The following is a 13,107-nucleotide window of genomic DNA, read 5'->3' as shown; positions in this document are numbered from 1 at the left end:
GCAGCGATGGGGGATCGGTAAGGCAAGTACTCATCCTGTTTGTTATTTCTGCGCTCTCAAACCCTATTTGTATTCATTATTATTTTACTGGAAAACCCCTTTAACCTTTCAGGGAATTATCATAATAGTTTTAATTTACCTACAGCACCACCAAAGAGGAAATAAAATGAGCTGGCAGTTTGTGTAATGTATGCTGTCGGTATCTAGGAAGAGAGGCAAACTCTTAGCCCCCCTCTACTAACTCAGAATCCCCTAAAGCTAAACTCACAATTCTTTTAAAATGAATAGTAGTGCTATTGTGGTTAATATAGCATATATTAAGCCAAATATACTTAAAATAATTATTAATAAATAATGTATTATAAAATATTCCTATTGTCTTAAAGTAGACCTGTCAGCTCACATAATAATAATTGTATTCCATATGATACAATTCTAGAACATCTTTTCTTACAACTCTGCATTGTGCGGTTTCACTGTTATTCCTAACAGAGATTTATGAATAAACTGACAACTGGGTGATAACATGTGTGGAGATGTGTCCCTTCACAGACTGTCAGGCTTCAATCAGTGTTGACAGTATGAGACTATGTAGAAATACACCCCTTTGACAAGAACAATGGTAACACCTAGTTATCAATGTATTCATCAATTTTCTAGGAGAGAAAGGAGAATACAAGTATTGGATACAAGTATTGATATATCAGGAGTAGGCCTCATGCACACAGCCGTTGCCCGGCCATGCCCGCATTGCGGCCCACAAACAGCGGGTCTGCAATATCACAGATGCGGACCCATTCACTTGAATGGGTCTGCAATCCCGAAGGTGTGGTGCGGAACGGAGGCACGGAACACTACGGAGTGCTTCCGTGTGGTTTCTCTCCATGCTTCCGCACAGCAAAAAATAAATAAAAAATAGAACATGTTCTATTTTTTTTTTTTGCAGTGCAGACGGATCATGGGCCCATTTAGGTTGAATGGGTCTGAAACCATCTGCGGCAGCTGCACGGTCCCCAATGCACGGAACAGTGGGGCAACGGCCGTGTGCATGAGGCCTTACTGCAAGATACAGAGGAGTTAAAACTTCAGTGATACAACTTCAGTGACCACTGACAGCTCTGAAGACATGTATGAATTGTTTTTACATTCTAACTGAAAATCAATCAGATCCAGGAAACATGTGTGCACTTATTATTGCAAGGATTAAATGTAAATTTATATAAATTTTAAATCCTCTCATATGCACTTTAATAAATCATCAAGGTCAACGTTATGACATATGGCAACAGCAGACTGTAACAAACATATATAGCAAAACAGTAAAACAGTAGAGTTAGAACTGCTGTCTGTCTGTAAATCACTTGTAACACAGATTTACCTATGTGAATCATTACACTGTATAATCAAACTGCACAGGAACCCCTTCTCGCCGGCTATTAAACTATAATCTTCCAATTGTTTGCAATAAAAATACTGGACTATAAACATTTTCCACATCATACTCCAAAGCACTTGGCACCAAAGGAGGTATTATCACTTCTTTTGTTCAGCAACAGACCCAAACAGTCTTTGCTTACAGCATAACAAACATAGTTTATATGTCTCGCTGAGTACATCGACTGCGACTGATCCTGTATTACTGCATTCAGCAGCTACATGTGCAGAAATACACAGTGTTGAGGAAATACTACACTGACTGATACAGAATTCTGCTACAATTCTGATTAGACAGAGGTATGGCATTTCGACACATTCGGAAAATATGTAATTGGGAGATTTAATAATGGTCTGGGAATCAGTGACTCACCACGATATATTATCTGAGTCATTACCAACAAATTAGTGTGCAGGAATACAGGCAGCCCCAGGCAGTCCGATGTCCAGACCCACTTTGTCCTTCTGATGTCACCTTCCCAGAGTTTAGGCTACTTTACAATGGCTGACAATCAGGGCAAATATTGGGAAGGAGTGTTCCGAGGAAAGCTTATTCCCTATAATTGCCCTATTTAAAGATCATAAATCACCCAATGAACAAGAAAACACTTGAAGCAGAGACCATGATCACTGCCCAGAGACATTGGGCCAGATTTATCATGACTCTGACAGCTCACTCCACTTTAACATATGGCTAAAGTCAGTTTTAGCCAAGTCAGATTTATGATCGGCCCTTTAAGACTGTAATAAATGTGGTTTGACGGTAGCAGTTTATCCGTCAGTAAGCAGCTTTACAAAAGTCGCACATCTTTACGAAAAAGTCGCACGTTTTTATGAAAAAGTCGCATGTTCTATTAAAAAGTCTCATAAGATAAGCATGGTCCTCACTGGAGTGAAATTGCGCCTTTTTTGCGACTTTTTTAAATAGTCCCAATAGTAAATCTGTCTAGAGATTCATTTACATAAGAAAACACGCCCACTTTCAGAAAACTGGCGAGCATAGTGCAGAGCAGAAAAAAGTCGCAAATTTGTGCGCAGTTTTAGCCTTTGGGACTTTTTTTGGGACTTTTTCACTTCATTATTCTGACCTGAGCTAATGATAAATCTGGCCCAATGACTCTCTATGGGGATGAGTGGCTGCAGTAGAGTTCAGTTGTCCCCATACAAAGCAGATGAATGCGGCAAGCACCTCTCCTCTGACCAGCAAGACCTTTCCTGATAATTGTCTACGTATTCGTTGTGTGTAAAGAGATCTTTACTCTTGTTGATTCATGCGCACAACCATGCCAAACTTTAAAACTTCAGGCCACGCGAACCAATAGGGGGACATTTATTTAAAACATTTACATTTCTAAAACATTATAGTTCAGTGATGTTATGTATTATTGAAGTAAATCTCTAGCCAAAAATTAACAATGCAGCTTTTCGCTCCACACAAAAAAACGCAAAATCACATGCCTCAGGTCTCCTGCTATATGCTGGCTTTTCTCTGATCCATGAGACATAATCAGCGGCTGTACTTGTATAGTGTCATGAATTACTTAGTCCTAGTCACCTGTATAAATCACAAAGGGTTGAACATGAACTAAAGACCTAAAACAATAACTTTTTTTTTTTACAGAGTGTGGTAGATTACTATATACAATGGCTTCCTTGCATGGAAAATATTCTAACAAAAAAGTTGTCAGCATTTTTTAATTTCCAATCTTGCTGTAAAAAAAAACCCAAAAAAACTAAAATCTGGTCAACAACCATGGGCAACAACATTAGCAGGGTTGTATACATCAAACATTTTCAGGCAACATGGAATGCGAAGTGTGACTTCTCGTTTATTATGTGGGAGACATTTTTTATGAAAAAAAACTGTACACCCATTTATGCTTCTATAAAGACTTATTGGGTCATTTATCAAACTGGTGTAAAGTAGAATTTACACCAGCTTGACAAATGACCCCATAAATATGGTGCTCACATTGTATTTCTCAATGTATTTACACCATATACACCTGATAAATCCCCTGCTCTGCTTCACACAGTACATTATAAAACTGTTTGCCTGCAACTACCGCTAGGGGGAGCTCAGTGTAGAAAATTATGCAATTACCATTGCTGTAAACGGAATATGTCAATGGAATATTTTATTTGCACAGAGCTCCCCCTAGTTGTGGCTGTTGGAAAATGCAGTAACTCTCTGACAAGAACAGTAGGAGCATTTCACTGTTAGCTTCCCCTCCACCAGCCCTCATAGCAGCAGCGTGAGCTGCCTCTATGGAAAGTAAACCACTGACTGTTAGACCTTTTATTAGGCATGAGGTGCAATGTGCACATCCCTTAAAATGTATTAATACAAAACATCATTTCCAGCAAATAAGAATGGACCAACTGACCAATAGAAAGAAACTGAACAGAGAAAAAGAGGCGTAATAAGGCTGTACCAGAAGAAGCATTCAGACATGGGTTACATGGTGACTTCTGCTGCCTGCATCACAAATAGCATGCACATTTGCTGTAACATAGTTTGTTTGCTGTTTTTGCTTATTTTTCATTTATTTATTCCTGTTGCTTATATAGCTCCAGCATATTCTACAGACTGTACATATCCAGTCATCATTCCCATCAATCTCTGACCTCAGTAAGGCTCACAATCTAAATGTACTAGGTCACACATACAGATGAGGCCTTCCTTGCCTTTCCTCTTGACTTCTCTTTTTTGAATTCACTCCTGGTTTTCAGTTCCAAAACTGCATGAAGAAATCTGGCTGTGTGGCAGTACCCTTAGCACAACTTACAGACATTAATGCAAACATTTTATTTCTCCAACTCTCATCATCTCATCCCACTCTTCTCCAGATATCTTGGGTCAAGAGGAAAGGAATCATCTGTACATATATACACACAAGGTTCAATTTTATAGAAAATCAGTTAACTGATAAGCATGTTTTTGGAGTGTGGAAAGAAACTGCAGTATATGGAATAAACCCACACAACACGGGAAGAACATACAAACTCCATGCAGATGTTGTCCTTGATCGACTTCAAACCTAGGAGCCCAGTCTTGCAAGGCACCAGTGCTAATCACTGAGTTCGCCTGTTCCTCTTATCATACCATAAAGCATTAAAGCAAGGTTACATTATTCCACAGTGTTGTTGCCACATTACATCTTGTTCACAGACGGATGTGCTGCTATGCTTTTGTTATAACAGAATCTGACGTCGGAATTTCATCTTGCACCCATTTTTCATTGAAAAAATAAAGAGATGATCCAACTATAAAAAAAAGTCAAATATCCGGCAAACTGTAGTGAATTAAATGAAAAGAGTAGCATCAGAACTATCATCTGTATAACATAAGGGGAAGATGAAAGAGAGATCAAAAGACAGGGACTGCTATTGACAGCCGCATAGTCTAAATCTGCCAACATTAACCACCTTCTATGCATGACTGCTTCATTTGTGGCAAATTTGTTTGTGGAAAATGTCTGCGAACCATGTGATGTTTAAATATGATTTTCTCAGCAACAACCAATGACGAAAACACGGCAGTTGTCCAGTCAAAAGTATATATTATTGCTTAGAGAGAAAAGCAGGGTTGCCAACCAGAATTTTTTTTTTCTGCACAGCTTATCCCAAAATTACGGCCAAACTTTTTTTTATGGACAAATTGGAAAAATAAAGATTATAAGTAATACATACAATATTTAGCTCAATATACTGATAAGAACTCATTACCAGCCTTTACTGTGAGCTGTAAAACGATGAGCACTACTTCAGAAACAATCTAGTCAAGTACCATCAGCCTCCAAAAAAATTATGGTCACATCTATTTTTTTTTTTCACGGACACAGGAAAAAAGTTGCCTATTTTTATGGATTGTCCACAAATTTCTGGACGGTTGGCAACCCTGGTAGATCATGGATGCATTTTAAACAAAAATGGCTGATGAATACTGATATTTCAGACCGTTAGCAAAGTTTCAACAGTTCAGTATGAAATTCAAGACACTCTGATAATACAGCATTTTGCTATCATTGTAAATCCCATGGAGATGTATCAAGAAGGAATCAAGGGAGCAGACTCAGGATTCCTGTGCCAGTACTAGAGATCGTGGGGATCTAACATTTATTACCACACGTTTTCATTATTTTTGTTACTATCCATCACGAAAAAGAAATCTGGAAATATTTCTGTTTTCACACTGGCCAATTGAGCAGTGACAATAGACTGATGCTTATAGTTTTCTGGAACTCACTTTTCAACTTTGCTGCGTAGACTGGACAAGAAGGATAGAGTCATCTGATTATCATAAAAAAGTAAGTGAGCTAATGCACTCCTTGAGGGAAAAAATGACAATATACATCTCTCATGTCACTCCCTGGACTCTGAATGGGAGGGCACCACTTCATGTTGTCCTGGAGTAGTCCACAGACATGTCGCTGATAGTGGATTCTCATTCATTCAACTAGGGGTTGTCCATGTTTTTTAACTTAGGGAAATTGCTGGGTGTCTACTAAAATAATAAACAGACTTGAACCTACCTTCCGTAAAGAAATATCCAGCTCAGAAATAATGGAGGTATTAGATCAGATGAAACCTGTAAAATCCCCGGGGAGCGACGGACTCCCCTTTGAAATATATCAGAGTTTTTCGCAGGTTCTAATACCAGAACTAAGAGCGACATTGTGTAAGGCTCAAAAAATAGGTGAGTTACCAGAGTCAATGAAAGAGGCAATTATAACCTTAATTCCAAAAAAGGGCAAAGATCAACTAGATCCTGCCTCATATAGACCAATATCCTTGCTGAACACGGACGTTAAAATCCTGGCAAAGGTTTTGGCAGGTAGGCTATCTAAAGTAGTTAAAGTTATAATACAAGAAGATCAGACAGGTTTTATACCCGGAAGAACAATATACTCAAATATCAGAAGATTGTACCTTAATATTGAAGCTAATAATACAGAAGCTGATGAAAAAGCAATACTTTCATTGGATGCGCAAAAGGCTTTTGATTGCATTGAATGGGAGTATTTGTGGGCAGTTCTAAAAAGGGTTGGTATAGGGGAGGGATTTATAGCATGGATTCAACTTATATATTCCAAGCCAACATCCCGGGGCACTAGGCAGGGATGCCCTCTCTCCCCATTACTATTTGCTATTGCAATAGAACCTTTGGCATGTATGATAAGAAATAGTGAGGACTGTAGGGGGTTCAAATACAGGGACGGAAATGAGAAATTAATAATGTATGCCGATGATATTTTATTGTTTTTGCACAATACTGGGGAAGAGTTTAACACTGTAATAGATATAATAGAAAAGTTTTTTTTTTTTTCAGGTTTAAAGATAAATTGGGGAAAATCCCATATGATGTTATTAGGGAAAGAGATATCACAGAATGCTTCAAGGGTGCATGTGCTTGGGCAACACGAGAGTTTCAAAATATCTACGTATTCAGATTTCGAGAAATATACAAGATTATGAAAAATTAAATTTAGTCCCTTTAATAAAAGAGCTTAGAACTAAAATACATATCTGGAAAAAATTACCAATGTCAATTCAGGGCCGGGTGAACTTAATAAAAATGATTTTTCTCCCAAAAATATTGTATTTGGTACAAAATGCCCCAATATGGTTATCTAAGAAAACTTTTAGGTTGCTGGACAGTCTAATGGGGGAATTTGTTTGGAAAGGCGAGACTCCAAGGCTAAGGCGAGAAGTTCTTCAACTCCCAGTAAAAGAAGGTGGATTAGCAGTTCCCAATTGTTTTTTTTACTACCTAATATCACAATATAGTCAAATAAAAGGAAGCTTAGAGGGAGTAACGGGGAGGGAGGAATTATTAAAGATGGGGTGGATTGGGGACACGAATCACTTAGAGGTGTTGGAATCAGGAACACTGGGGAAAAACAATACAGGAAATAGGATAATGAATTTAATGGAATGTATATGGGTGGAACTTAAAATAATAATGGAAATTAAAGGGTATTTGCAGTATACACCCATTTGGAAAAATACAAATTTAAAGGAAATCCAAAGGATTAGGCCTTATATAGACTGGGAAAAAAAGGGGATAAAATATCTGGTGCAAATATTTGAAGGATATAAACTGAAGGACTTGGTTACCTTAGTAAAGGAGTTTGGGATCAACCAAAACGAAAGCTACAAATATCTACAACTTAAAAATATCCCGTAAGATCAACAGTCAATCCAAATATATATATTAAAGAACACTCAAATAGAATACATAAATTTACTAATGGAGTACACAAAATTGGAATTACGGGAAAAAGATACAGAATCCTAATGGAGATGAAGAAAGAACGGATTATAATACCAGCTAGAGGAAAGTGGGAAAAAGAGATTTTATCTTTCACGGAAGAAAAATGGACTGATGCTCTTGGAAGTTATTTCAAGGTGTCAAAAAGGGCCTCACATAAAATCTCCCAGTTTTTTATCGTCCACAGGTTACATCGATCTCCTTGGGCGTTAAAGAAAATGGGGGTTAGAGTCTCAGATAAGTGTCCAAGATGTATGGGTGAGAGGGCTGACCTTATGCATTGTTTTTGGAGATGTCCTAAATTATTAAGGTATTGGAAATATATTGTAGACATAACATCAGCATCTTTGGGTATTCAAGTTCTGGAAGATCCCGTTGTTTGTATCCTGGGGGCTACGGTACATCTTAAATTAAAAAGAGAAGTACAAATGGTATTATGTAAAGTACTGTTTCAGGCTAGACTGCTTATACTTCGAAGATGGGTAAACAAAGACCCTCCTACAGTGGGACAGTGGCAGGAAACAGTGCTCAACCTGATCAAATTGGAACAGGGGGCTGGGAGATATAGGGGTAGAGACGAAAAAGTTGATAACATTTGGAGGAAATGGTTGAACCAGGGCCAAGGTGTTTTTTTTTTCTCTCTCTTCTTCTCCCTTCCCTTTCTCTCTCTCTTCTCCTTGCTCTTTTTGAGGGGGAGAGAAATTCTCCCCTCTCTCTCTCTCCAATTGGGTGGGGGGGAGGGTGGTGGGGATAAAATGTTAATATGTGAATGATTATTGTGATGACCTGTTGGACGGTCTGATATTGTATATTGTTTGTGTTTTCTATAACAATAAAGAAATATAAAAATAAAAAAAAAGAACCTACCTTCCAAGGTGCTTCTGTCTTTTTCCCTGCAGTGATTACATCCTGTTAACTACTGCAGCGAATCGCTGGCCTCAGCGGTGTACTGTACAAGACTGCTGAGGCCAGAGATTGACTGCAGTAGTATAAAGCACCACTGCTACAGCAAAAATAATAAGTCATGCTGTAGTTCAGGGAAGAAGGCAGAGCAGCAGTGCTGGATCGGAGGTGGCTGGGAAGGTACATTTCAGTTTGTTTATTATTTTAGTAGGCTCCCATCAATTTCCTAAAATAGAAAAACAACTTCGACAACCCCTTAAGATTTTCTAAGATATATTGATAAGAAAAAGCTAATTATAACATAAATGCATAAATATATTACCATTTGCCAGTAAAATGTATCATTTTTAACAAAAAAATTATTGTCCCTTTTATTTTAGTACTATGAGCATAGAAACACTGGGGGGGGGGATTTATCAAACTGGTGTAAAGTAGAACTGGCTTAGTTGCCCATAGCAACCAATCAGATTCCACCTTTCATTTTTCACAGCTCCTTTGGAAAATGAAATGTGGAATCTAAATGGTTGCTATGGGTAACTAAGCCAGTTATACACCAGTTTGATAAATCTCCCCCACTAAGTTTAAATTGTTAACCAATAAATAATCCCCTTAAAATTTGCTTAAACTTACAAGAAATAATGTCTTAGCTTTCAAGCAAATTATATACTGGGCTATATTTACATTTTCATGGCAATGAATTAAAAGTAATTGTGTGACCAAGTATAATTATCTTCTCAGTTTTCAAGGTATAATGCTCTTAGCAATTAATTGTTCCACTTTCCCAGAAAATGTCATAGAAGTAGAAAAAATATACTTTGTGTAAACTGGTGAAATTGAAAGTTTAACTGATCTGAAGGAAATGTCTTAACCTATATACTTTAAACAAAACAGAAATTTCTCAAAGCTTACAACCCGATCCACCCAAAATAAGAATTGCTGGTTAGTAATTTCCATTACAAGTATGGGTTGTGAGGGTGCTTAGTCTCTAAATTCTGAACAGGCTCCTATACTTAATATCTACCTCTAGGGCCAGGCTTGGACTGGCCCACAGGAAATCAGGTGAATCCCTGAGACAGAGTCGGCCTCAAGTCCCACACCCCAGCTCAAGTGGCACATAGCACAGTACACTGGCTACACTACTTACAAGAAACAGCGTACAGCATCTCAACCAGCCTATGGGTCCATATAACAATTGGGTAAAGTTTTTAACAAACTATCTTTTTTTTCTCTTTTTTTTAATTTAAAGTTATAAATTTTCACATATATATATATATATATATATATATATATATATATCCCTTAATAATCTCCCCCAAACATATATATATATAAAAGTATTTTTCGCATAGATATATCCCTTAGTAATCCCCCACACCCCCTATGGTAGCGGGGAAGAAAAAAAAGAAAAAGAAAAAAAAAAGTGTATCCATTAAATAGTCTTATTGGTGAACATCCCCCATTTTCCCCACAATCGATCGTAAACAGGCACCCTATTTTGCTTGATGTAGCCCACTTTCTTAACGGACCTGTTTACAGTCATCACATTTATCCATTCCCAAATCGTGGGCACAGCAGATCCCATCCAGTTCCTAGCAATTAATAGATGAGCCATAAAAAAAGACTTATATACCATATACTCCATATCTTTTGTCAAATTACACGGTAAATCACCCAAAACACAACTAAGAATTTAGAGCGATGGTTTAACACCAAAAATATCTCCAATCATCTGTATAAGACCCTGTCAGAATGGTTGTATCTTCGGACAACGCCACCACATGTGGATAATGTCCGCCTTTCCACTCTCACATCTCGGACAGATGTCTGGAGTATAAATTAAAAATTTATGAAGCCAACTGGGGGTCACATATAAACGGTGCAAAATCATAAATTGAGTAACTCTGTGTGAGGGATTTATCAAGAACCTACTAGCCAACCAAAAACCCTTCCATTGTTCATCAGTGAGTGGACCTATATCTTTTTCCCATGTAAGCTTACTAGTGCAAATCATATTCTCACTAAATATTTCTCTAAGTTTCCTATATAAAGATGAAAATGAGGTGGCTGAGATGACTTGAAGGCACAGAGGTAGGCCAGTCATTATCCTCTTTCCCCAGAGACCTGTGTTCTTAATGTCACTTCAGGGGGGCCTTGTACAGTCATCTTGCAGCATATTGCTGCTGACTGCTGCTTGTGTTCCTTGCTCAATTAGCAAAGAGGATCCTAGTCGAAGGCAGGATCCAGTCAAGCAGGATGCTTACAGGGTCTCAGGACAGAACAGTCTAAAGCACAGGGTAGGCAGCAGGGTAAGCAGGCTACTGTTAGTGTAGTTTTAGGGATTTCCAAATGTTGTCAGGCAACATTGGCCTGTATGTAGATGTACAGAGGACCCCTAGAATGAATTTTACTGATGGACCCAAGGCACCTCAGATTGACACTGTCCAAGACTCAAATTCAGCACAGATATCTTTCCAATATCCCAAGAACTAGTTGAGTAATGGTCAAAGTGGCTAAAGAGATATTCTTGGAGTTGAGGAGCATGTTATATTAGAATTTATGCCATCAAAGAATAAATATTTCTTGTGTGCAAAGGAGAGATAAGAGACAGTTGTAGGAGAAATTGGAGAATTATTTAGGTCCAATACAGGACAAAGAAGTGGTGGGTGATTTATAAAAGCTCCCCGTTATTGCCATACAATAATTATCATAATGTCTTATAATGAACATTTTATACTATACCCAAAATAAATGTGGGTATTTCCATGTCAGAAAGATAAATTATTATCCTATGTCTAATAGTTTTGAGGTTAGTTTTAAGCATTTGTATTATTGGAGTCCCCCAATTAATTCATTTTGGACTGATGTTAACCATCAAGTTAAAGGAGTTCTGGTTATGAGGATGCTAGATGTTCCCTCTGGCTGTTGGGTGACTGTGACTGCATTCAAGCATCCTGGAAATTATTCTTGATATCCTGGTTGCCAATTTTCAATGGTATGCTGGTGGTTCATACCCGCCACGGTCCCAATTTTCTCTGCAGACATGGACACTATATCTCTTATCAGGCCAGCTCAACTGCAAGCTGCCAGTGTCCTCGGCAGCCTGCATGCTTCTTCCTGTGCCCTCCTATTCTGGTCCTTTATGGCACACATGCTTGCTCTCGGCCTCATAAAGGGCCAGTGTGCATCCAAATTCTTCTCCAGACATTGACTGGGTGTCCCTGGGTAGTTTAGGCACCTTCTCCAGTTGGAGGGTGCATAAGCTTTAGGTTTCCTAGTCTCTAGTAACCAGCAAAGGTGTTTTCCCTGTGTACCGTACTCCAGCATAACTACCGACTGATGTGTCCTTAACCTGTTTCTCAAATTGCCCTACTGTCGCCTCCCCTGACCTTGTCTTACAGATACATTAGTATGCTGCCTGCCCTGACCTTAACCCATCTCAAGACAACGTATATTGCCTGATAATTCTGTGCTTCGCACCTGTGTCTCTGGCCCCATGGATCAGTGCCAACCACACCAGGACTATCTCAAGAGGTAATGGTCTGGCGGTTCCTCCACAGTGAAGACCAGATGCCTGTATAGGGAATAAAGGGTGAATACTGGAGAATAACACAACCAGAATAACACCCTTTTATTTAGCCCAAAGCCAAAACAGTTGGTTGGTACAGTCCACACCCACTGCACATAGCTAAAAAATTAATTTCAAGAACTGGTCCAGATATTCCAGAGTTGTTTATTTTACTATATTAAATAACATTTTGAGCATGTTACTTTTTACCATAAATAATGCAACTAGCCAGTATAAAAATTATTATTGTCTATGATCCTGTGAAAGTAGAGATAATTTAAAATCTTTATTTTCTCCTTCTTTGTTCCTGTGAGTTTGGAAAGATATGTCTTTTTTTCACCATATATTTTACCATATACTTTTAAGGTTTCAAAACGACAGGTTTATTCCAATGTAAAATTCAATTTAAATATTAATAAAATTTACATATTAATTAAAAAAGAGTAAAAAAAATTAAAAAGAACTATAGAAGCTGAGCTCACATTCAGAGGCTAGAGTCCCTTCTTTACTCAACTACCAGATCCACCCTAGGCCATTTACAGACCCGCCTTGTCCATAGAGTATACTTAAAAATGAAATGAGATGCCTTTAAATATAAAAATTGGTCCCTTTTCCCAAAGCCAGAATCCCAGCCATTGCATTTGCTTAATTCATTGTGTCTTTTGCGGCAGAAGTATTTAAAAACCATTTTCTGTCAGTAATTTTTTGTCATTTAGCTGGAAAGCCAAAAATGACTTTTCAATTCCAGTTGAATTTCACAGCTGAAAACAGTTATTATGAATAAATATTAAACCTATAAATATTTTTCCACAAAACATATCATTCAAATAAATACACAGAAAAACAGAATATACCAACCAGAATATTAAAGGAACACTACTACGATATATATATTTTTTCAAATATTAACAGCCAATATGTGAATATTGCA

The 13,107-nt window shown here is 37.9% G+C and overlaps 1 protein-coding gene across 4 annotated transcripts in view; it reads right to left on the bottom strand.

Annotated features, from left to right (window-relative positions):
• Positions 1-13,107, bottom strand: part of BMPR1B (bone morphogenetic protein receptor type 1B) — a 455,592-nt gene that overhangs the window by 241,587 nt on the left and 200,898 nt on the right. The window lies entirely within an intron of this gene.

Source organism: Bufo bufo, chromosome 2 (genome assembly GCF_905171765.1).
Source record: "Bufo bufo chromosome 2, aBufBuf1.1, whole genome shotgun sequence".
Lineage (NCBI taxonomy): Eukaryota > Metazoa > Chordata > Amphibia > Anura > Bufonidae > Bufo > Bufo bufo.
This window is presented reverse-complemented; position numbering and strand designations above follow the sequence as displayed.